General features: G+C 50.1%; 1 protein-coding gene across 4 annotated transcripts in view; it reads right to left on the reverse strand.

The window, feature by feature from the left end:
- Positions 1 to 26684, reverse strand: part of LOC138498049 (NFX1-type zinc finger-containing protein 1-like) — a 1106230-nt gene that overhangs the window by 688993 nt on the left and 390553 nt on the right. The window lies entirely within an intron of this gene.

The following is a 26684-nucleotide window of genomic DNA, read 5'->3' on the forward strand; positions in this document are numbered from 1 at the left end:
TAAAAAAATAAAAAATAAAGAACCACTGTAATTCAGTACTTGACACTGGAACATGACACGTGGGGGCTCAAAAGGGGGAAAAGGGTCCTATAGACGACTTTGCTAATATGACCCGCTCCAATGAGGATCCATCTGGCTCACATGCCCCCCCACCGAGTGTGACACCTCCTACTGGCACCGATATGGACCCTTACATGACAGCAATGCAAGCAGGGTTTGCCGCAGTAAATACTAAATTAGATGACATTGGCACCAGCATCTCGTCGCTGCGGACAGACCTACAGAAAGAAAGTGTCCGGATCACTGCAGCCGAAAACCGAGTGGGGGACCTCCAAGACACTGTTACGACACATTGAAGAGACATTGAGAACATCAAGAAGGACCTGAAGGCAGTGCGGGTAATATGCGAAGACATGGAATTGCGGTCTCGTCGTAAAAACATCAGGGTTCTGGACATGGCAAAGAAGACCCTCAACATCTCCATGGAAACCTTTATGGAAGAAGCCCTGCATGCTATGTTCCCGGAAGCACAATTCTCGTCCCAGTTCCTGCTGGAACGTGCACAAAGATCCTTGGCCCTGCCACCCAAACCTGGGGCCCCCCCGTGTACAATCATTGCCGGTTGCTCAACTACAGGGGGCCAGGATCAGATCCTTCGACAGGCATGCGAAAGGAGCACCCTACAATACGATTCAGCCAGGATTCATCTATACCCTGACTTCTCCTCAGGAGTCCAGTCCGCCAGTCGCAATTGTGACCAGATGAAGCGGGCCCTCAGGGAACAAAAACTCTTGTACTCCATGATGTTTCCAAACATCCTCTGAGCCTCGTTTGAATTCACTACCCCATAACATTCTCTAAGCATACGGCCGTGGAGTCCTCTATGCTCGATATATCTTCTTAATGCAGAGCAGGTCACTTAACTGCTCAGATGTTCTTGGTTGGATGTACACATTGCCTCCCACTGCTTAAGAATGGGTTACTAAAAAAGGGGTTTACACTGTCAAGTTCGGGAGATGGTGAGGGTGGGGGAATGGAAAATAAAAAAACCACAACAAACACAGTTGAGATAATTTACTATCTGGATACTTGCATGGGCCGATTGAGATTGACAAGAACTATATGGTGTAATGGCTACGTCTGACTGGCCGATTAGACTACTCACCTGGAACATTTGTGGTCTGAGAAATCCCACCAAGGCACAGAAAATATTAGCTTATGCCAAAAGACAACGTTCAGATCCTAATGCTGCAGGAGACCCATGCCATAGCCAAAGTGGTGGACTCATTTGCTCGCTGCTGGGGCCCCCAAAAACTTGTTATGAACTACTCTTTACAATCTAGGGGAGTTATTACTATGATACATCATTCCCTAGCCTTCCAAATGACTAAATCCTTAGTTGACCCTTTGGGCAGGTAAACTATAGTTTGGGGGATCCTGAGGGGCATCACACCGCCCTTGTCAATACATATGGCCCGAACATAGACAACCATGACTTCTACTTCAAGATAGTCGAGCTAATATCTCCACTGGACAACATCAAGGTAATATGGGGCCGGGACTTCAACACTATACTAAACCAGCTGTAGGACAGGACGTCTAAGGCCCCCTGACCGATCACTAAGGCAGCGTATACCATCCTTCAAGCCATGAACCATATACCCCTCATTGACGCCTGGAGGGAGTTACACCCCTTGGTTGCGGAATATACTTTCTACTCCTCAGTCCATGACTCTGGTTCACGCATAGACTATTGGCTATATTCCCCAGACTATGTCACATTTACAATAGACTGCTTCATTCTCCCTTGCACCATTTCAGACCACTGCCAGTGCTACTGGAGATCCAGGTTGCTTGCCAAGTCCCCGCCCCCAGACTGTGGAGGAAGCCCCCACCCTATTGCATGACACCACAGTAATTGACCTATTGAGAACAGAGATGCTCCAATTCTTCGCCCCTTAAAAGAGCTCAGTGGCCTCCCTAACAGTGGTCTGGGAAACTTTCAAGGTCTGGTTGAGAGGCCATATAAGGTCCATGGCACATGGGTCCCTACGCCTCTTACGTCAGGAATTAGACCAGACTGAGATTCACCTATGGTCATTGGAAAACACATATGCTCTAACACCGGGGGAGGTGACACTTGCCCGGCTTCGTACCCAGCTGGATGAATTCCATAGATTAGCGGACAGCAACATCCTCTATATCACTGCTCCCGCTAGAGCGGGAAAATACGAGGAGGGAGACAAACCTAGCAGGTCCCTAGCCAGAATGGTTAAAGTTCAGAACAATATGCAACCAGTCACAAGTATCTGCGGGCGAGATGGTGAGGCATGTGTTTGGGGAAGACGAATAATAAGGTATTCATGGAATTTTATTTATCGTTGTACGCCAACGCTGATGCAGTATCGGACAGCGGCCTTACCAGGTATATAGACTCAATCCCAGTCCCCAAAATTCCCACTGGGTCCTGTGCTGTGCTGGAATCCCCCCTGACTATAGAGGAGATAGGACAAGCAATCAAAGACCTTGCAGCTGGGAAGGCTCCGGCCCCGGATGGCCTTCCTATAGACCTCTATAAGACCTATCTATCAGAACTTGCCCCTAAACTCATAGCATTATGGGATGAGGCTGTTACCTCAGGGACTCTCCCCCGTCATTAAGGGAGGCAGTTGTCTCAGTCATACTCAAAGCTAATAAGCCCCCCCAGGAGGCCTCATTTTATCGCCCCCTATCCTTAATCAACTCGGGCAGAAAAATGTACGCTAAGGCCATAGCAAACCGTTTAATGCCCCATATGAATTATTTGATACACCCTGACCAATCAGGTGTTATCCCCTCTAGATCCACTTCATTGAACCTACACAGACTATTTGGCATGATTTCCCAACTAGACCCTAAAGCCAAAGTAATAGCCACCTCGCTAGATGCTGAGAAAGCTTTCGATTCGGTATCCTGGAAACATATGTTGGCTGTCCTTTTTGCGGTTTAGATTCGGACCCCAATTCATTAGCTATATTCGCCTATTATACAACACACCATGCGCCATGGTCAGAACGAATCATACCCTTTCACCCAGGTTCCTTCTTTTTAGGGGTACACGCCAGGGATGTCCTCTCTCCCCCCTTATATTCACTGTCATTATTGAATGAATGAATGGTGACAATGATCCGACAAAAACACTGTGAGCGGGGTATACGCATAAGGGGATCTCCCCAACTCATCATTATATGCGGATAATACCCTATTATATATCAGAGACCCCAAGTCCAATATCGCCCCCGTTCTGAACGACATTCATGAATTTTCCAGCTACTCGGGTTACAAGGTCAACGCATCTAAGTCAGAAATCATACCACTCTCCCACGTATCGGCACATATGGGGCCAATACTGGGTCTCCGCTAGTCCCCCACCTCGGCCCGATACCTTGGGATAGTAATAGCCACCAACAGACATACTCTATATTTGACCAACTATGAACCGTTCATCCTACAACTGGAAGCCAAACTCAGACTCAGGAATAATCTTCCTATATCAATCTACGGACACGTAGCGTTACTAAAAATGATTGTACTGCCTAAAGTACTATTCTTTTCATGTAACATTCTGATAAGGCCGGGCAGGACATTTTTTTACCAGACTGCAATCAATGGTGTTGACATTTGTTTGGAATAACGGCTCGAATAGGATGAGCTGGACGAAAATGACAGAGCAATACGACACAGGAGGCCTTGCGGCACCAGATTTCGAACTCTATTACAATGCGGCTCAAGCCCAATTTGCACAATACTGGTTCGCAAACACAGAGAATCTCCCACATCTCTGTGTGGAAAAATATGCAGCTTCCCCTATTGATCTAAGATCAATATTATTAGCACAATCCTACATTGACCCCACAACTATGGACCCTGTGGGAAGCACAGTAAAAGCCTGGTCCAGAACATTCCAGAGTATTGTCGTTACCACTCTGTACTGTAATTTGTCCCCCCGATGGCATTATCCAGGTATCTCCCCCACACATGACCTAGCGCTAGGGAGAACGTGGGACCCCCAAGAACAGCTAACACTAGGAGACATGTTCCTGCATGGAACGTTCGTATCGCTTGCCAACTTTCAAGCTAAGATAGTGATGGGACCCGCTAAAGTATTGCAATACCATCGGATGAGAGCGGCATGTTGACAGTGATGGCCCTCCTTCCTGACTGAACCGTCAGTCCACCCTTTTATACAGACCATTATGACACCAACTGGGGTTGTCTGTGGCATGGCCAAACTATACAGACATATACCCCCACGTGCAACAAAATGAAGGTTCTATGGGAGCAAGACCTGGGCACAACACTAGATGACACACAATGGACCCGATATTGCCAGCTCATCAAAGCAGTGTCTTTTAACTCAAACCTGAGGCTAATACAATTCAATTCAAAATGCTAAATCATCTACATTTTACCCCAAAATAAATGGCAAAGTTCTCCCCTGGACAGTCCTCTAGATGCCCCAAGTGCCATATGAGTGAAGCCGATTCATTCCACATGTACTGGTCATGCCCATTTATTCTCGAATTCTGGGAAGGGATTGCAAACATCCTAACAGACATACTAGACATCCTGCCCACCCCACTAAAGTACTTACTTGGCGATATAGGAAGGGTACCCACTAAGATTATTCAATGTGGCTTGGGCTGTGGCGAAAAGAAGCATCCTCAAATGCTGGAAATCCAGGACAGCCCCCGCATTGCAATCATGGCTAAGAGTCCTGACTTATATTAATGAATATGAAGAGGGATTTGTGCTCTTTGTTTCCCCCACCAGCAGACCTAAAGACATATGGGCTCCCTATCGATCCCACCTGGCCAAGCACCATAACAGGCCTATGATACAGGGTGATGACCAAGCTGTGGGATCCTTATGAAGTTGTAAATGAAAAATCACGTGCCTAAAGAAACCTGATGTTCTCATGTGTGACATACAAATGTGATTTACTGTTGTGACCATCATATAAATAAAGTATTGTTTTTAAAGTATCTCTTCTACTCAGAAATGTATTAAAGAAGGTCTCCTGGTATACTCTCCTGCCAGGAACCCTCTTCACAATGACTTTTCTGTTCACAAACATTGGATGGATTACCTGGGGTACTCCCAGCCAGGAATCTCCCTCTGGGCTTGGTAGATCCCCCGGTATACCCTCCTGCCAGGTATCTTCCCCCCAAAGGCTTAATTTCTGATGTATCTCTTTCACCAGGTCTTCTTACAATAATGTCTTTATTGATCAGTTGTTTCTCTTTAAATATAACAGTTACACTTTCTCATTTTGTATATATTGGCTCCAAGTTACACTTGTTCCAACTTCCCCCATATTGGCATTCCTTATTTGGAGATTTGTTCAAATTGTGATTGTTAACTTCATTGTTAGCATTCATTGGGTTATGGCAATATTTGTTTGAATTGTCCTCATATGGGCTTCTCATATATGAAGATTTTTACAGTTCTTGCCTTTCAATTGCTACATTAAAATGTACTTGCTTATGATAACATTTAGTCCAGCTTTCCCCATATCGGCATCCCATACATGGAGACTTGTGTAAATTCACTCTTTCCATATCACTTGATCGATATTTAAAGCAAGTTCCCAATTGTTTGTACACCTGTTGGTACACCCCGGGGCCCCCAACACTCTTGGGCAGACTCACTGTTTGCTTGCGTGTCCGGCCCGTGGCTTATGGCTGCAGTGCAGTTTGTGCCTCGGCAAAGTGTTCTCCGCTTTGCAGACCCTCTCGTGGTTCTCCCGTTGGCTTCTCGGTCTCCCGCCGTTAGAACTGCTGCCTTCCACCATAACCGCGTCCCTGACAACCTCTCCACTGCTGGCAGCTTGTCAACAGTTAACCTGTGGCAATTGCTCTGCTTCTCCCAGGCTCTCGCCTTCCCGGTATGAAGCACCTGCCTCCTTCCACAGAGTTTGCTGACATGTGTCTGCCTTTGGTTCTGCTTCCTGCTGCGCCTGCTCTGCATCTCTCTTCTCCTCCTTCTTTTCTTTCTCTCACAGTTGATTGACATTACAACCACTAGTCTGCAGATTGGTGTTTCTTCTGATCCACATTAACTGCTTTCTTCTCATCCTCATCCCTGTACCGAAGGGTTTATGGGAGTTGTAGTTCAGAGGGTTTTGGTACTATTTACAGTTATCTTGCTTTAGGTTTTTGTTCAAATCAAAACCAACAGTAACATGAGATGTTAAGTAAGCATTATGCACAAATGAAGTGTGAATGGTATTTTGCTTAGGGTGTTTGGCAAGAAGGGGTTTTAAGGTGTTACTATGGGAAGGATTGGTATAATTATAACATGCCATCAGGAATTTGGGCATTAAAGCGTCATATTCTAAATGAATGGAAGAATACTGTGTCCCTTCTAATAGGGTCACCACATCTCCCCAATAGCCATCTCCCATGTGATCCTCCCTCATAAGGGTTAGGACCAAATTACCTAAGTAGAAAAGTCCTACCACCAAAAGTCCGACCCCAATTTATTTGCATATGTATATGCAGGGGGGGAGGGGTAAAGTTAATAAAAATGTATAGGTGTATAATACTCTACACTACACACCACTGATACCACTCTCTCACAAATACCTCACCTTTTCAAAGCTCTGGCACTAACTCTCCTCTCCAGCACTATGCTCTGCTGTCCTTTCTCCGCCTGGTCTCTTGTTCCCCTCTTGTTCCCCTCCAGCTCCTCCTGCGATCGCATGTGTACAGACCATACTCTGCCTCTTCTGCTGCCTGTTATACTGTAGGGCTGGTGATGCAGTGTCTTTCTACTCCCCCATCGGTTGATGTGCCCACCTGATTACTTGCACTAATCAGTGACTGCGTTCCCCCCATATGGTGGGCTACAGGGAGGCTTTAAAAAAACCCTAATCCCCTCTCTCCTTTTCAGCAGTTTTACAGAAAGCCTGCTGTTTCTATGTCATGCTGTGGACTGAAAGCTCATTTTTCTGCTTGCAGGGGGCCTTCTCTGCATTTCTGGAGTGCTGACTGCTGTTATATGGTGAAGGCCTGTGGTTCGCCTGGGCTATCGTTTTTCTCTTTTCTCCCTCTTTTGGATCCACTCTGGGTTTTCTAAGCTGCTCGCTGGCCATGAAAGAATATTGAGAGAACAGTGTCAAGCAACTGCTTTGAGAGGTACTGGGAGACAATGATGAAATCAGGGTTTACATGTTCAGCACAGGGGATTTTCCAGGCACTGGTGATCCCCAACTCCTCCCACTTCACATACCTTGGACAGGGCTTGTTCTAAGCTTTGTTTTAGTGAGCCTTCTGTTCCAGGTTGAGAAGGCTCACTCTCCACCCCATGTGACAAGGTTGTGACCCTGACCCGGTCACAAAGTGGCAAACAGAAGCTTTTTTTTGAAAAAAAGAGTTAGATTCTAAAAGGCTTTGAAGGAGGTTTGAGTCGACCTTAGCTCCACTGCCTTCTTCCCACTATAGGTGATGTTCTGATCGCTTGGCAATCAACACTCTGAACTAACATATCCCCAAACGTCACAATGCACTCAGCTTGTGTAAAACCTTGCGCATGGGCAGCACGGATACCATCTAGTGCAAAATCATGCTGTTAAATTGGATTTTCAGGCTCAAACCTGTGGGTGGATTCTGAGAGGCCCCTATTATGGTGAACAGGGAAAAGACACTAATGTCTAGATAACTCTAAAAAAGTAGGGTAGGGTGCCTGTCCCTCGCCTGGACGGGCAGCCACCAGAGCCTGACCCACGCTAGCGGAGGGAGTAAGGGGTGATAACAGTGTCTGAGAACCGCTGGCGAATGTGGGGAAGCTGCACCGGGCGGACAAATGGCACTCTGCTAAAAATCAAAGGGTACACAGTAAAAGCAGGCAACGGCTTGAGCAATTCACGGACAACACATAAGCAGTACGACTACAACACGGAAGGTGTGACGCACGAGGCAACGCGTCTGGACACAGCAATCTTATTCATCCCCAACGGCCTCAGGAGGTACCCATGCGCTTTTGGATTGCTGAGTGCACTGGTAAAGGGAATTCTTAGGAACTGGACCGCTCCACTACACCTACCATCCCAACACATGGTGGACCGTAGCAGCAACAAGGGCAACAAGACCCAGTGAGTAGCTCCCCCCCAACTGTGCACAACAAGCACTGAGTGTGAGTCCATAACAGCTGGTTGTAGAGAGACAGGGGGTCACCCCAGCACCACCAGAGGCCTTGCGCAGTGAGCACCCTGCCTGGAATCAGGGGTCCGATGACAGGGGCAATGAGCAGTTCTGGACATGAGGTTGAGTGAATACCAGCTGTACCCTGATTGGGAGGGGGGTCGCCTGAAAGCTGACAAAACTATCAACTGCTCATCTCACCAAGGGAATCCCCTCCCGATACTACTGCATGTAAAGCGCCGCCCAGACTTGGGCGCTGCACATCCGATAAGTGAGAATACAGTAGCCCACCAGGACACGAACTGGAGCACTGCAAATTTGAAGCACCGCACCGCTAGCACACCCATAGCAGCGTGGAACTACTCTGCGTGGGGGAAAGCACAAAAAGGCGGAATACGGAGGGCTTAGGAAGTGGCAGTTCCATGTAATCCACCTAGGCTATCCCACGCATAAACCGGGGTGGACCCCTGCAGTATCCGAGTAACCACAGCTGGGGAAGAATAAAATCAAATACGAAACTGAACACGCAGCGAGGCCGACATCACTACGCCCTGGCGTAAAGTCATTGATAAGACAGCTCACCTCGCCCGAGGGGGTCAGAAAAAGGGTACGTGGAAGGGAAGTAACACACATCACCGGAGGGCACTAAAGAGCGCTGCAGAGAGTGAACAGACACTGGGCAAGGCAAGGGCACACACAGGCGCCCAAACAAACGACGGTGGGCCAACGTCGCAACCTCCACTGCGCACAATCACCCTAAGGGTACCTGGTGGATATGCCCTTGAATAAGGAAAAGAAGAAACCCACAACAATGGACTTGTTTGTCACAGCTAAAACGGAAGACCCCCTCACTGACCAACAAGAATGCCACATCTGCACAAGAAGCCCTAAAGGAAGAGGACAAGGACAAACAGGTGCTGGACGCAATAGCAGCTCTGCGCTCGTTCATTGATTCCAAAATAGGGGAGGTCAAAGAAGATATGCAGTTGCTGAGGCAAGATGTGCGAAATTTAGCAGATCGAGTGACGACCACTGAGGCAGAGCAGAAGGAAACGACAGAAATACTTAAAGACCTACAACCCTGGGTACAAGTACTAGAAAAAAGAAATACTGCCTTGGAAGCGAGGGCGGAGGATGCAGAGGGTCGCACAAGGCACAACAACGTATGCCTACTTGGAGTCCCGAAGGGAATGGAGGGATCCAACCCCATGAACTTTGGGGAGACCTTACTACAGCAGGAGATTGGAGTCGGCCGGCTCTCACAGGGGTTTGTTGTTGAAAGAGCTCATAGAACAATAAAGAAAAACCCCCTCTGGGATCACATCCCCACCCAATAATAGCTAAGATCCTGAATTTCCAAGACAGGGAGATAATACTGCGATACTCACCATATACCCGGACTACACACAAGCAGTGCAAAGAGCAAGGAATTCTTTTGTTCAGATTAAGGCTAAACTACGAGCATTGAACCTCAAATACATGCTTATGTACCCATCAAGGATCAAAGTAATATACAAGGGCGGAGCTGTATTTCTGGAAACCCCGGCTGCAGCCACCATGTGGCTGGAGCACAATAACCTTGACACAGGTGAGGATGATGTGCTGTATCCGACATCCAAACACACAGTGCGAGAAAACAGCTACTGGAATGGCCAGTTGTACCGAGGAGAAGCAGTTCACATCACGTTGTTAAAAAATACTAGTGCCTAGACTCAGATCTGGAAAAGACGGGAGCAGAGACGGGACACTTGGCCTGAGCGCATAGACACACCCTGCGAAAGTACTGTTGTTGGCCTGTTGCTGACACCTAGAAAACCGCGCACAATGACCCGGATGGGCCACGAAGGCGCAGTGGCACCTGAGCGCCGCCTGAAAGAAGCGGCTGCTGGGCGCATTTGGTTAATTTTGTTTTGTTACTATTGTTGTTGTTTGAAAGGTTTTAAAGTCTTCAAGTCAGTGGACAATTTGAGACTGTGGGTGCCTGACATGTGGTGATCGGGCAAAACATGAAACCTACTGGTCCGGGAGTCTGGTTGTCACTGTAACACCATGTAAATCGATGAAACAGCCTGCGATTGGCAGGGGCAGAACTAATCAGTGGAAAGTGCTGTTGAAGGGGGAATGCTGTGGGGAATGGAACCAGACACGGATGGCTGTTGACGTAAAAATGTTGACTTGGAATGTCCGGGGCATGGGCACCTACATGCGCAGGAACAAACTTAAGTCTTTCTTGCACAAAAAGAAAGTCTCTATTGCACTGCTACAGGAGTCCCACCTCACAGTAGACAATAATACACAAATTGAGAAGCACTGGGGGGGACAGGGCTTTGGTGCGGGATATTCTAAATATGCACGGGGTGTATACACCTTGATAGATGCGTCAGTGCCTTTTCGCTTCCCATCGAAGATAGCGGATGCAGAAGGGAGATACCTCATAGTTAAGGGCACCATTGAGCAAATTGAGGTCTGCATAGTGAATTCCTACCTCCCGAACCATGGAACCACGACATACTTGAATGGGCTGTGTGAGGCACTGGCCCCACATCTTGATTTCTTTTTCATCTGGGGGGGTGGGGGGGGTACTTCAATTGCGTGCATGATTATGACCTAGATAGGTCCATACCGATACAAAATGGGATGGGGAACACAAAATCGCCGCTCAAGCGGACTATTGAGACACTGGGCCTGTCGGAAGTGTGGAGAGAATTACATCCGGGGAGGAGGGAATACACCTTCTACTCATCCCCGCATGGGCTGTACACGAGAATAGATGCCTATTAGTGGACAGGGCACATTACCCCCAAATTGAATCCGCAGCCTACTTGGGCAAGTCGATATTGTACCACTCGCCCTTACAAATGGTCTGGCCAACAAAGGGCCCTAGGCCTCCCATACCGCTATGGTGGATGCCAACTGACGCTCTGTCAGCCGACTCATTCCGAGAAGAACTTTGCACTAAAGTGACTGAGTTCAGTGACACTAATGTGGGGAGTGTGGATAGATGGAGCACTCTCTGGGAAGCACAAAAAATAGTGGTGAGAGGGTAAACCATCGCGGGTGCTGGGTGGATTAGGCAAACACTAAAGAAGGAATTAGAGGTAATTGAGGCCAAGATCAAACAGCTGAAAACCACTGCCCGAGGAACACAGGAAGGGGAGACGGAACTGATGGAGCTCAGGGAAAGCAACAGGCTGGCCTGGAATAGGTTATCGAAATTCAATTACATAGTGAAAACCACTAGAGCACACTCTGAGGGGGACAAGCCGAGCAGGCTTTTGTCGTGGCTGTGCAGGAGGGAGAATCCGAGACACCTAACCACGACACTTAAAAACGAGGTGGGCGAGGTGCACACGACGCAGCTAAAAACAAATGACACCTTCCAAATATGCTACTCCCACTTGTACCGCCACGATAAACAAGTGCCACAACAGGAAATATTGGATACGCTGGAGGAGATAGGGCTACCCAAATTAGACGGGGCACAAAGAGAAATGCTTAGCAGCGAATTGACCGCTGAAGACGTAAGTGAAGCGATCAAGTCGCTGGCCACCAGCAAAACTCCTGGAAGCGACGGCCTGCCCCCGGAATTCTACAAAACGTACTCTTCGGAGCTGACTCCGATTTTACATAAAGTATTTCAGGAAACATTTGCGATCAAAATGCTCCCGAACACCATGAGAGAGACCCTGGTGGTCCCGATTCCTAAACATGGTAAACCCACAACTATACTGGCCATCACCTCTCCAAGGTGATAAGAACCTTAATACATGAGGATCAGAACGGATTCATCCCAAACCGCAACACGGCAGTAAATCTGCATCGGCTACAACACATTGTGGAACAAACATCTCGCTGGCGGGAAGACCTCGCAGTAGTCTCACTGGATTCCATAAAGGCATTCGAGGGGGGCGTGGCCTTGCAGCCATGGAGTAGGCTGCACTCGACCTGTGCTCCTGCATCCGACATCGATGCGGAAGAAGCGCATGCTTTAAATATTTATGAAACTGCACCGAAAATAAACAAACTGAATATGAATAGAAGCAGTCTTCATAGGAACACGCGGTGACCCTTCCAGACAAATGCATCTGGAGTTATGAGCTGCAACTGTTTCGCACGGAGAACGCGGACCGAAACCAAAATGGCCGATGATCCCAGACAAAGGATTCACTGAGAGACCAAGTAGCGCTGGAAGGCAGGATCCATGAGCGCACACAAGACTGCTGCCTTCGTTTGATGCACTGATCACGGAGAGAAAGAGGAAGAAGGCCGGGCGTGCATGCCGGACACTTGCGGTGGAGAAACAAACACTGATGACGATCGAGGCAGCGGCTTCTCTTGAAGAGACGGTGAGATGAGCGCGCGCCGCCCATGAAGCAAATGGATGTAAGCATAAACATTCTGAGGCCCCTTTAGAAACTGACACTTCAAGCTGATATACGCGGGCAGCGAGCTGCGACAAACACCGGCCTGCCACTAAGTAACACGGCCCCAAGGAGAAAATATCTCATTTGGGAAACGCTGAAAGGGAAACAGCGGGAGCCCTTGGTCTTGTCTCACCGAAGGACACAATGTAACGCGGCCAGCCCGGACTGAAGCAAGGCATGCAGGGAAAGTTACGCGGCGGGCGCGGCCACACCAGGGATACATTGTAGAGGTGCTGCCCTCGTTGAAAACTCACTCATAGCCAGGGAACAGTGCACAAATGGTGAGCAGACACTCCCCAGGAGACGCACGACTGGCAATGCAGCTCCCGAACGCAATGCCCTTATGAGCAGAGGGCGTGAGTATCTCAATATGCCTAGCAAGCACGCTTCAACCGCTAAATACAGCTAAGAAGCCCTATAGGTAATGCAGCACTGATAGCATCACATGGCAGTCAATGAGTGAAATATTCAACCAAAATCAACCCAAGGACTTGGGGATCAGCTTGGGCTGCATGGTCAAAAAACAAATTGAGGCCCAACCCACGCTGGATCACTGGAAGGTATGCCCAGATGATGAATACACCAGTCAGTAAAACGGTGCATAAGTCCTAGGGCGGGGTCCGGAATTAACAGCAAAGAGAAACAGAACTCATGGCGCACACACTACGTGGAAATGAGAAGATATTGAAAAACAGAGGCAACATAGATGCTTGAGGTGGTTGCCCTGAGCTGGCTGTGAAATGGCGGCTGCTATTTGACTGCACAAAGGAGCAGAGTCGACCGAAACTGGAGCAGAGGAGGACCGGAACAACGCGACGGGCTACGCCATAGGAGGCCTTCAGTCACTGGAAGAAACTGCAAGGGGGCAAAGAACTGCCAACAGCTGGCGAAACAGAACCTTGATTAGAAACAGGGCGGATAATGTCTAAGAGGAGGCAAGGCCAAGGGCAAGCAGCCAACAATGGACATTTTTGCTAAACCACAGCAGGCCCCCACTACCCCAACACAAGGTGTGGCTGCGGCACCTGCAGTTGCGACATCACCAAGTGAGAACCACTTGATCCTAAAGGGCCATCAAGGAACTGAAAACCTTGTGGGGAATAGCGATGGCAGACCCGAGGACTGCGTTGGAAACCAAGATAGATGCGGTGGGGATAGAGGTTAATCTGTTGAGGCAAGATGTGAGAGCGCTTGCGGAGAGAACTAGTGGCCTAGAAAGCGTGGTGAAAATCAACACGGACACCAGCACAAACAACGCTAAGGAAGTCCATGTATTGAAGCAGCAAGTGGCTAACCTGGAGAACCGGGCGGAAGTGGCTTAGGGAAGAGCGAGACGCAATAATATACATGTGGTCAGCCTACTGGAGGGGGAAGAAGGTCAAGACCCCACGAACTATGTGGAGAATATGATCATACAAGAAATAGGAGCTAACAAGCTTTCCCAAGAGTTCGCAATCGAACGTGCGCACAGGGACCTGATGAGGAAGCCGCAACCTGGAGCCCCCCCAGAGCAATCATAGCAAAGATCCTGAACTACAGGGATAGGGAGCAGATCTTGGAATTCTTCCAGAAAGGAGGGACGTGAAAGAGAGCGTCCGCGACCATCACTGCATACCTCGACTACACTATGCTGGTACAGAGACAGCGCTATATCTTTGTGGTAATCAAGAGGAGACTGCGCACAGCTGGATTTAAATACATGCTCTTGTTTCCAGAAAAACTCAAGATCTTACACAAAGGCAAGGTGCACTTCTTTGACACCCCGGAAGATGCGGCGAAATGGTTGGACATACAGGGCTGTCCGGAACGAGATCAGGAGCAAGACCGAGAGGAACACGATATGTAATTAAACAGCCAAGCAAGACAAGAGGTGGGTGGGGGGGGGTTTCGGGGCAGAAATAGTAGAATGGATAACAATGGTGCGGCTAGAGAAGATAGTAATGTGAAACTGTAACATGTGACATTTGAACACGCTGGACTGGAATATAGAACGTGCAATGCAATATGGGCAGTGGTAGGCGCGCTTACCTTGACCTATATGGAGTAACGGGATGGAGTTACCCTACCCCCAGGAGTTAGAATAGTAGGACCGCCACTAGGGCGATATCTCCCTGCTGAGCCACGAGTACGACAGCAGCCGGAAAGGGGCTAGATGCGGGGATGCCTGAAATCCAGGGATGGAGCTGGGCAACAGTTGGGGAGGGGTAGGGATAAGGGAGGATTGGTGTGTTAGTTGGGGCGAATGGGGAAGGGGGGAGGGGAGGGAGTTGGGTCAGAGTGGGGGAGTGTGGTGGGTTTGGGAAGGGATGGGGCGGAAGGAGGGGGTGAAGGGGAAGTGTTTAGAGTTAATGGAAGTTTGTATTGGGGAACGAGCCTACATGTAAGGGGGAGAACTTAAACCTGGACTGCACTTGCGAAGGGAGGAGCAGGATCCTAAATATGCCATGGGAGATCTTAAAGTAGTTACCTGCAATGTCAGGGGGCTCAACAGCTATTTAAAAAGGAATAAGGTTATGATGTATCTGCGTCGGCATAAAATAGACATAGCCTTTATACAAGAGACCCACCTCACACAAAAAAAGAGGTGATCCGGAAGAAGTGGAGGGGGACTTTTGTAGGCGCAACGTACTCGGCCGGTGCTAGAGGGGTTATTATATGGGTTGCACCGCTTGTCCCGTTTCAGCTATTGCAATCTACAGTGCAGGCAGATGGGAGGATGGTTATAATAAGAGGGCTGGTGGAAAACAAGGAAATATGTATCATAAACACATATGCCCCGAAGACACGGCGATATACTTTAGGACCCTATATAACAAACTTAGCATGTGCTTAGGGGGGGCGGTGATCTGGGGAGGAGACTTTAATTGCGCACTAAACCCAAAAATAGATAGATCAGATAGCAAAATAGATAGACCTACTCTAGCTGCTAGGACGCTGCAGTCACTGTTAACGGACTTCGGGTTCGAGGATGCATGGACGTCACACCATTTGCAGGATCAGCAATATTCGCACTATTCAGCCCCACAAAATGTACACACCTGGCTGGACTACGTGTTCGTCAGACAAAAGCTCATGCCAGAAATAGCGCAGCCAGAATATAAAGCAAGGGTCCTTTCAGACCACTCGCCGCTGATACTCGTATGGCAATACCGACCCATGAGAGCAAAGATAACGACATGGAGCCTCAGAGCAGAGGCGTTGAAGGATGCTATTTTTAGCGAGGACATGAGAGAGGAAATCATAAGCTATTTCGAGACTAACACCGGCAGTGTTGAGACAGCGGGCAAGTTCTGGGAGGCCTTTAAGGTGGTAGTGAGGGAGATAGCCATTGCCAAGTCCAAGGGATTACAAGGAGGGATCTTGGTCGAATTGCAATACGCGGAAACGGAGCTAGAAATAGCGTTAAGAAGGGGAGGTAATACCAAGGAAGAAAATGAAATACTTGGGCTGCAACAGAAATGCACAGGGTACTGGGAGAGATTGTGCAATCTCAACTATAAAAAGTACATAGAGAGACAACATGCAGGAGGGGACAAGCCAGGGAGAGCCCTAGCGTGGCTATATAAGAGCGAGACCCCCAGACCCACAATCAGAACGATAACGAAGGATGATGGGTGCATAGTGGACACCCAGGAAGGAGTTTATCAGGAATTTGTAGATTATTACCGACACCTGTACAGAGATGAAGAGGAAAGTGATTGCAAGGAAATGAGAGAAACACTAGAGGACATAGGACTGCCGCAGATTAGCGCAGAAGAGCGAGAGGAGCTGGACGCTCCGATCACTCTAGAGGAACTGGAAGAGGTAGTGATGCAGCTACCCACCAGCAAGACCCCGGGGGCGATGGACTTCCTAGCAAATTTTATAAAATGTACAACAATTAGGTGCTCCCCCCGCTTTTAGAGATGCTTAATGAGGCATACGAAGTGGGGAGGCTACCAGAGTCCCTAAGAGAGGCGATTATCATACCACTCCCCAAACCCAATAAGCCTGGCTATGACTGTGGCTCATATAGACCCCTCCTCAGATTTTTACCGCACGCTCAAGTGTTGGGAGTCCTCGTGTTTAGCTCCCGAGTTTTTTGCTGCGTTTTCACGCTTTTTCAGGAGATTTTCTCATTTTTTTGGTTTAATCGAGCCTCAAGCTCCACCGTTTCTACTTCCGATAACGGGGACCCGTTTCGGAATTCTTCTACGCCCCTCAAGGGTGAAGTTTTCGTCGAGTTTACACTTCTTGGAGGATTCCGGAAGATCTGCGGCCTACCTCAACGGACATGGCCCAGGACAAGGGAAGCTCGATGCCTGGATCCAAGCTGTTCAGGTGCTGCCCTGGATGCGGATTACAGAACGTTTTCAAGGAGGACGAGCATTCGCAATGTCTCTACTGCCTTCATGAGGACAAGACGCACGTGGAGAAAGACTGTGCGTTCTGCAAGAACCTTTCGGAACGGACCAAACAAGATAGTCGTTCCTGCCTCGCCGCCTGGCTGGAGAAGGGACAGCAGGTGAGAAGGCGAAGAAGAAGTCTGAGCGTGCTTCTAAGTCCTGTGAGGGTGCCCCGGCAACGGGGGCCCAACAGAAGGCCAAGCACTGCGAGTCCGCGGGCACCGGGAGCGCCGAAAGGTCGGGCTCTTCGACTGCCAAGCAGGGCGCTACTTCCCTGGCACGTTCGACCACGAGCCAGAGCTCTGGTTCGGGGAAGAGGAAGTCCGAGAACCCGGGTAGGCCGCTGGAGCGGACCCGGTCGATCTCGAAGGGGGAGGAAGGCGCTGACCCTCCCCTCAAGGCGAAGGCCCTGGACGCACCTAAGGTGGTGAGGGCCTTGATCCACCCGGCAAAGGCCTCTACCGAAGTGGTCGCTGCGACCTTGGCGAAGCCGGCTGAGACTAAGCCTGTGGAAACGCCCTCTGGGCCCAGAGTATCCCTGCCTCCGCAGAGGGAATCCTCTTTCCAGCCCACCGTTAAGACCTCCGTGAAGTCCCCAGCGGAAAAAGAGGGGGGGGCGGTGGCCATTACAGACTCGGAATCAGCCTCTGAGGAAGAACTGGTGGAAACCGAGAAGGGCCTCAAAGAAAAGTTCCATAGGCCTCAACGAGAGGTTCATAGGCCTCAACGAGAGGTTCGAGAAGGTTCGATCCCAGGGGACGGTCCCTGCTGACGTGATCGAAGATAGTGACGATGACGACGAACAGGGCCCAGTGGAGCGGCCATCCCATCCGTCGCAGCCATTGCCCGAGCCCCAGGATAGCTCGACGGCCATTTTGTTGGCAATCCAATCCTTATGCACTGAGATAAAGACGAGGTTACCATGGACCCCGATGGAGGATCCAGAACCAGGCCCGTCGGGAAGCCCTCTGAACAAGCGGAGGAGAGTCCACCCCGCTCCGTCCTTCGTGCCGGCGAGACCGGTGGACCCCTCATCCCCCTCGCCGCACCCTGGAGAGGATACGTTGACGGATACAGCGACGGGGACGGACGATGACGGCGGCGATGACACAGCGGACATCCCGTCGTCACCCCCGCCCGCGGGTGTCTCCAGCCGACGAAATTGGCTCTTTCCACGCCATGATAACCAGGGCATTCGAGCTTTTCCAGCTCTGCCCTGAAGAACATAAAAAGGAGGGGTTTCTGTACCAATGACGAGAGGCCAAGAGGAAGACAGTCCTCACGGTGCCTTTAGACGACATCTGGGACGAGGGGCTTGCTGTCCTCAAGAACCCTTCCACGACACCACCCAAGAGAGACGGGTACGAGAAGAAGTACTGAGTTCCTGATGCCGCCCCCTTGTGCCTCAGGGCCGAGCCCACCCGGACTCTGTCGTCTCGGCAGCGGCTAAGAAGAAGGCAGCGGGTGCGGCGGCTTCAACTTCCACTTCCCCGCCAGACAGCGAGGGCAAGAAGTTGGATTCTATGGGACGACGAGTCAACTCATCGGCGGCGACGACGATTAAGGCGGCAAATGCCTTAGCGATCGTGGCCCGCTACGACAGGGAGCTCTGGTTCAAGATAGCTCCCCTGCTAGACTTCCTACCTGATGACAAAAGGGCAGAGGCCCTAGAAATTCTGCAGGAAGGCGAGGTGGCATCGGATCACGCCATAACGGTGGCAACGGACATTGCCGATACCGGATTTCGTCAACTGGGCAACGGAGTTTGCCTCAGATGACGAGGATGGCTCAAGGCGACAGACTTTCGCCAGGACGTCCAGACCCACCTCTTTGGTAAGGCGGTGGACGAGTCTCTACAGGCCATCAAGACCGACTCGAAGACGGCCCGGGCCTTAGGGGTGCTTCAACAGCAACGGCCCTTTCGGAGCTCCGGAGGCAGACAGGGAGCCTCCAAAGGTTCCAGCGGTGGCACCTCCACTTACCGCCAGGCGGCCCGCTCCTCTTCCCAGGAGGCCTACAGAGGTCGCGGCAAGCAAGGGGGATCCTGCCGTCGTCACCAAGGAGGCCAAGGCGGCAATGCCGCCTCAAGCAAGACTGACCCGGCCGTGTTGTCGGGCCCCCACCGAAGTACCCCAGTGGGAGGCCGGCTGACGAAGTTCATCAGGGTGTGGGAGTCCATCTCCACCGACCGTTGGGTGTTGGACACCCTGGCCAACGGGCACTCACTGGAATTCCAAAAGAAGTGCCCTCGCATTCCTCCCGTGGTCAGGAAGGAAAATCGCATCCCTCAACTGCTGTTGGAGGTAAGGGCGATGCTCGAAAAAGGTGCCATCGAACTCGTCCCCAGAAGGCTCCGGGGCTCCGGAGTGTACTCAAGGTACTTCCTCGTCAGGAAGAAGGCAGGCGGTTGGCGCCCCATCCTGGACCTGCGTCGCTTAAACAAGTACATCAAGGCGCAGAAATTCAGGATGGTCACCCTCCAGCATGTGCTGGGACAGCTGGAGGAAGGCGACTTCCTGTCGTCTTTGGACCTGGAGGATGCTTACTTCCACATCCCTATTCTAAAAAGGCACAGGAAGTTCCTCAGGTTCGTGGTTCAGGGAAGCCACTACCAATTCAGAGCTCTACCTTTCGGATTAAAGTCGGCACCCAGGGTTTTCACCAAGTGCCTGGCTCCAGTGGCGGCGCGGCTGCGCCTGCAGTGGATCGACGTTTACCCCTACTTGGACGACTGGCTAATCCGGGCAAGGACAAGGGAACTCGCCATCGAACACATGGCGAGGACCGTCCGGTTGCTCACGGAGCTGGGGTTCGCCATCAACTACCCCAAATCCCACCTAGTTCCATCGCAGATAGCACTGTTTTTGTGAGTGAAGCTCGATACAGTGGGGCAATTGGCCTCCCCTTCAGAGGAGAGGACCAAGACCATCCTGGGCAAGGTGCGGCGCCTGCTAGCCACGGCCGTGGCCAGGGTGAGGTCCATCAAGTCCCTCCTCGGGATGATGTTCTCATGCATCTATCTTGTACCCCTTTGCAGACTTTGGATGCGTCCGCTACAGGAGTTCCTCGACACCCGCTGGTTTCAGGTGACGGGCTGTTTCGAGGACAGGATCCCTCTCAACGAGGAGTTCCGTCGGGCGATCTTATGGTGGGGCAGCCGTGCTCACCTCACGACAGGCACGGAATTTCAAATCCCGGCGTTTCAGGAGACGGTGACGACGGACGCCTCTCTGGAGGGTTGGGGGGCCCACACCGGAGGCCTCCACGCAAGAGGCCTTTGGCTCCCGGAGGAGAGGTCTCTCCACATCAACATTCTGGAGCTCCGAGCAGTGTTCTGAGCTCTCAAGTCGTTCCTTCCGTCCCTCAAGGGCAAAGTGGTGAGGATCTTCACCGACAACACCACCACGATGTTCTACATACGGAAGCAAGGGGGCACCAGATCCCCAGCCCTATCCAATGGAGGCCCAGGATCTGTGGCACTGGGCCGTCGCCCAGGGGATGTTTCTGGTTCCCGTCCACCTGGCAGGAATAAAAAACACCATTGCCGACTCACTCAGCAGGAAGCTGCGCTCGTGCCACGATTGGGAACTGCGCCAGGATCAAGTGGATCGACTCTTCCAACGATGGGCCAAACCCCAGATCGACCTGTTTGCGACGGCAACAAACTCCAAGTGCCAGAGGTTCGCCAGCAGGTTCCCACAGCCGAGGAGCATGGGCGATGCTTTCTCGTTCCCTTAGGACAGCCTGTTTCTGTACGCGTTCCCTCCATTGCCGTTGCTGCTCCGCCTCATCAACCAGCTCAAGAAGTTCAGGTGCAGGATGATCCTCGTCGCACCGGCGTGGCCGAGGCAGATCTGGTTCCCGGACCTTCTGGACTTGTCAACGTCCTGCCAGTCAGGCTGCTGGCGGACGAGGATCTTCTCTCCAGAGAAGGAGGCGCCATTCTCCATCACGACCCACAGTCGCTGAACTTGCAGGCCTGGCTCCTGCAGCACTAGAGTTTGGAGGGTACGATATCCCGGCTGATTGCAGAGAGGTTCTTGCAAAGGCAAGTGTTACGGTCATAAATGGAAGAGGTTCTCTGTCTGGTGCCGTGCACAGAAGATTAACCCTCTGCAGATTACGGCCCCTCAAGTGCTGCCGTACCTACTGTCGCTGCCCAAAGCTGGACTGGCTCACGCCTTCATAAAAATACATCTACCAGGGCTACGGGACGGGCGTCCTTGTGGTCTCATCACCTGGTGAAGGAACTATTCCGATCATTCCCGCCGGTGAAGGCTCCTGCCCCGGTGTGGGAGCTTAATGTGGTGCTGACCAGGCTCATGGGAGCCCCATTCGAGCCTATGCATTCGGTGCCTTTGAAGTTCCTGTCATGGAAGACAGCGTTCCTCGTGGCCATCACCTCTGCACGACAAGTGGGAGAGATTCAGGCCCTATCTTTCAAGCCTCCATACTTGACATTTCATGACACGAGGGTGGTGCTGAGGACGCACCCCTCCTTCATGCCCAAGGTGCCGTCAGACTTCCAAGACTTCCACCTCAACGAGCCCCTGGTGTTACCAGTTTCTTCCTGTCGCCTTCGACGCCGGCCGAGAGGACTTTGCACTCGCTGGATTTAGCTAGAGCGCTGAAGTTCTACGTGGACCGCACAAAGAGTTTTCGGAAGACGTAACAACTGTTTGTGAACTTTGGGTCTGTGAATCAAGGGAAGGCTCTGTCGAAGACTTCCATTTCCACATGGCTCTCCGGCTGCATCATGCATTGTTACCGGTTGGCAAACCGACCGCTGACCGGCCGTCCGAGAGCCAATTCGACCAGAGAGATCGCTGCTACCACAGTGTTCCTTTCTGGTGTGCCCCTGCTGGACATCTGCAGGGCTGCTACGTGGAGGTCGACGCACACCTTCACAAGATTCTACTGCGTCGATCGGGACTCCAGGGAGGAGTCCAGGGTCGGACAAGCAGTGCTGCGTAACCTGTTCGCTTAAGGTGAGCCTGGTGAGGAGGTAAGAGATGCTTAATGTTGAGTTTTTGTATTGCTTAATGTTGAGCCTGTTGCCACCTCCCGTGGTTGTGCATGTGTATACTGCTATGTATTCTTTTATTCATGAGCATGTGAATCCATGCCAGACCCCATGCTGGAGAAGGAACAAGTTACTTACCTGTAACTGTTGTTCTCCAGCATGGGTCTGGCATGGATTCACATGAGAACCCTCCCGCCTACCCCTCTGCGGCTCTTCACTTGGTCATACTGCCACTTGGCGTGCTACCAAATCTGAGGATGGCTGCCAGAGGCGGGGCTTAGGGAGAGGGCAGTCATTGGCTGGGGGCAGTATGACCCAGAGATCAGTGATTGGTTACTACTAAGAAAGACAGATCAGAAACGAAACTGATACTGATTTTTTCTTTACCGAGGATTCCCAGCCTGACGATGGGGAATATTCATGAGCATGTGAATCCATGCCAGACCCCATGCTGGAAAAATTAGAAAACAGTTTTTTGAAGCAGGGATAACAGTGGAGGGAGTGCATCACGTGGTATCCCTGTATGCGGATGATGTGCTTCTATATCTAGGGGACCCGCACCTGAATGTCCCAGTGACACTAGATGTGCTGGAAAGATTTGCAGAGTACTCAGGGATATCCTACAGCAGGAAGAAATCCTGCATATTCACACTGGCGGGATTAACTGGGAAACCAGCAACAGAACTTCCGGAAGTGGGGCTTAATTGGCAGACTAAATCGTTTAGGTATCTGGGAGTGAACATTTGGCACACCCCCAGCTTAATGCACGAGGACAACACCGCACTGGCGCTGCGGGGACTCAGAAAATCTATTGGGTTCTGGACCAAACTCCCTTTATCGGTGATGGGTAGAATTGCCTTAACAAAAATGATAATATTACCCAGATTCTTATATTTTTTCCACAATGTGCACCACTACATACCAGATACTTTTTTCCGAACGATTGAAAAACTGCTGAGAGAACTCTTATGGGGCAATGCCAGACATAGACTGTCCCTATCCACGCTTTCTTTGGCACATAAGGAGGGTGGGGTCCAACTACCAGATTTTCAGAGGTATTATGTAGCGGCACAACTCAGTCGCGTGGCCACATGGCTTGCCGATGAGGCTACCTCGGAAACGAGACTGATAAAACTGCTTGTGGCCCCTGCGCACCTGGATTTCACCACAATTTCTGAACGCAATTCTGATGATAGCATGCTGGGCAGAAAAGTTTGGAATAGGGCCCTTAAGATGGTAAAAAGTGAATGCCCATACTTCCCTGATACTCCACTGGCAGCTGGCGTCTGTGTAGTTAAAGAAGACCTAATAAACATGAGGCTATGGGAGGGGTTTGGTGTTTACACATGGGGTGACATCTACGAAGAGGGGGCCTTCAGGGAGTTTGAATCTATCACAGAGGGGAAGGGGCTGCCCAGAGGCCAATTTCTATGGTACCACATGATCACAAAAGTGGCAAAGAAATATTGGAAGAAATGGCCTGAAGAGCCAGAGATAGACCCGATGCTGGCAGTGTTACACAACCTTGGGGATGGGTGGAGACCCGTGTCCAGCATATATGCCCAATTGATGGACAGACCTAATCCCAAAAGCATAGCACTAAAACAAAAATGAGAGACTGACACGGGGGCAGAAATATCAGACAAAGAATGGCGGAGGGCACTGGCATACCCCTGGGAAGTCTCTAGAAACGCTAGATTTAGGTTGATCCAGGTTGATCCAACTGTCCTATATAGGACATACATGACTCCAGGGAGAATTGCTAGGTTTAATGCTAAGGATACCTCGCAGTGCCCCTGGTGTAGCTCGGAAGGAGCTGAGTTGATCCACATGGTCTGGGAGTGCCCTAAGACTTAGTGCTTTTGGAACAAGATAGAACTGGCCTGCAGAAAAGCCAGAGTGGTGAGATTTGAGTGGGCATCGAAGGATCAGGGTCAGTAAATATAGACACGTCATTAAACTTATGGACATGGTATTTATACTAGCAAAGAGGGAAGTCACCGGTTGGGCCACGATATGAAAAATGGCACAACGAACTAGAGCACTGGACGAATGCTGAGACTAGTGTGTGGGGTGATGGGGTCTCCAAAGCTGGAGGCCAGCGTATGAAGCCTGGAAAGCACTAATTTGGGACATGTTCCACTCACCTGACGATAAACCCCCGCGAAAAACCAATATACATAACTGTGGTCCTTAGAGGCACACACCATAGCCGCTACTACACGGTTGTTAACCAAGTAACCCATTCGGCCCCCCCTACACAACGCTTGCGAAACTCTACTGAAGCACCTACAGTAATAACAGACTAATAATAAAATGTATGAAGACTTGTTGGTTAATGTTATTTGGTAATGGTTGTAAAATAATGCATGATATACAAAATGTTATTTGTGAATCTTGTTAATTGCTACAATGTTTACTACAACTGCAAATAAAAACATTTAAAAATAAAAAAAGGTTATATAAAAGATATATATTTATCTTTACACCAGAATCACTTTAAATACTTCAGACGTTTATGGTAGAAAAACTAGATAATAAATTTCAAAGGGCACTTTCCCTTTTGTGTTTGTTCGCGGTTTCATTTGTAGCAAAGTTAGAAAGGGAAAATACAAGGTTATCGTCTTATCGGTAATTGCGCACTCATGCGGTTTTCAACAGGTCATGCGGTAATGCATTTACTCTGAAAACACATATAGAAAAGTCACTTAAAGGGAGGAATGAGTGGTTAGTGCAAAATGAGCTTGGTTCTAGGGATGGTTACTTCGACTGGTAAGTCTTTTAAGTCCAAAAACGCAACCCTAGCTAAAGGCAGTTCGGAGAGGGCTTCAAGTCTTGACAAACAGTAAATAATGAAATGTTCCTGCGGATTTCTTCCAGTGTCCAAAGTTATTGAAGCAGCAAGAGCAAGTTAGCAACTAACGAAGGAGACCTAAAAAGGAACTTGAGAAGGGGACACAAGCAGCAGCTTGGGTCAGAGGTAAGAGGGAATTGCCCTGGACACCTCTATGTGCAATTCAACGCTCTGGAGCAACTTCTTGGAATCAGGTAAGCAATACCTTTTTCCCCACAGTACCTTTGGGTTTGAAGAAAGTGTTTGTGATGGCTCCGCCGCGATGTGGGAGCTCTGGACCCGATCTCCGGATTCCTTGGTCTGGTGACGAAATGCAGGACAATGGATGATGTCTCTTAGTAGCAGTCTCGAGGGAGGACCTGTAGCACGACTTTCAGCAACGTCTTGGTTCACTCTACGGTTTTGGTGCCTTTTCAGCAGCACCAACAAAGGACACGGATCGCCCGAGTCAATCTTCTTTGCTTCCTGCAGTCCCACACTCTGGTGAGGGGGACTGGACAAGTTGGATCTGATCTCTGGAGGGTCTTTATGGCCTCAGCACTGATTTGTACGGATTCAGCCTTCCCATGATGATGCACTCGGAATGGGCAGCAGGTCCCCTAGTATTGGGGTTCTGCAGCTCTGGAAGATCCTAGGACCTTGTTTCAAAGTTTGTCTTGGGACTGGTTGTTTCCACCAGCCAAAGGGAAGGAGTCCTCTTCGGAGCTCCTCTGTCGCATCGAAAACGGGGCCAGGACCGCAGTGGTTGCTTCACGGTCTTGTAAAGGGTCTGCAGGTATCTCTGGTCATCTTCTTCTTCGGTTACTTCTGTTTCCTGTGGTCGACTTGCTTTACACTCCAGAAGGCTCACCTTTCATACAGTTCCAGCACACACTCCTCTTCAATCTCTCCAGCATTTTACAGAAAGGGGCGTTTGACTGTCCATTCAGGCCAGCCAGACACCCTGTGGGAGCTGGACCTTTTCAGGCACGCTGGCAGACAAAGGAAAAGGGGGTGGAAGACTCCTCCCCCACTTCCTGCCTGCACAGATATTCTGGAGCCTAGGCGGGGACACCTACTGGTTCCTGCCAAAGGCAAAACACACACACAGACCTCACCCTCCCAGAATGGTAGAAGAAGAGCTACCAAAGAACAACCACCCTAGTAATGTCGAAAAAAGGAGAGGCCGAAGCTGGTACTTGGGTGCCCCTATTGTGCACTACCAAGGCTATAATCATAGCCTGCGATATAAAAAAATACACAATAGTTGGTAGAACACCTCCACTGCCACTAGCCATAACTAGGTGGTTGTCTATGTGACTAAAAAGTCACAGGAGCAGAGAGAAGGGGGATACTAAGTATCCCTTTGGCACTCCACGGAAGGTGGGGTGTGCCAATCTTTCAGTCTGTAGAGTTTTGGGAGAGACTATCCTTAAGAAATGTAGTTACTTAAGGATTTAGAAAAAGAGTCTTAAAGGATGACCCTAGGGGTCCCCAGTGACACTGCCCATAAGGAGCAGTGTGCTGCAGTAGTAAAACACAGATGCCTTTAAGAGCTATGGAGCTGACAGACTCCATAGTACAGGTATTTTTACAAAGAATAGAGTTCCAAAAAACACAGCCCACAAGAATGAATGAGTGGAAAAAAGGCTCCACTGATTCAGGGTTAAAAGAAAAGGGTCCGGAAGTCCAGTAAAATGTGCTGGGGGTCTCACTAGGAGAGGGGATGAAGCACAATAATGATAATTCTCCCTAACACTCCTCATCCAGCCGGGCAGCACCGGAGGACGTTGGAAGAGCTCCGGAGCCCCCAGTAGAAGTTAAAACAGGAGGAGT

This window comes from Ambystoma mexicanum, chromosome 5q (genome assembly GCF_040938575.1).
Source record: "Ambystoma mexicanum isolate Mex_15411 chromosome 5q, UKY_AmexF1_1, whole genome shotgun sequence".
NCBI classification, from domain to species: Eukaryota; Metazoa; Chordata; class Amphibia; order Caudata; family Ambystomatidae; genus Ambystoma; species Ambystoma mexicanum.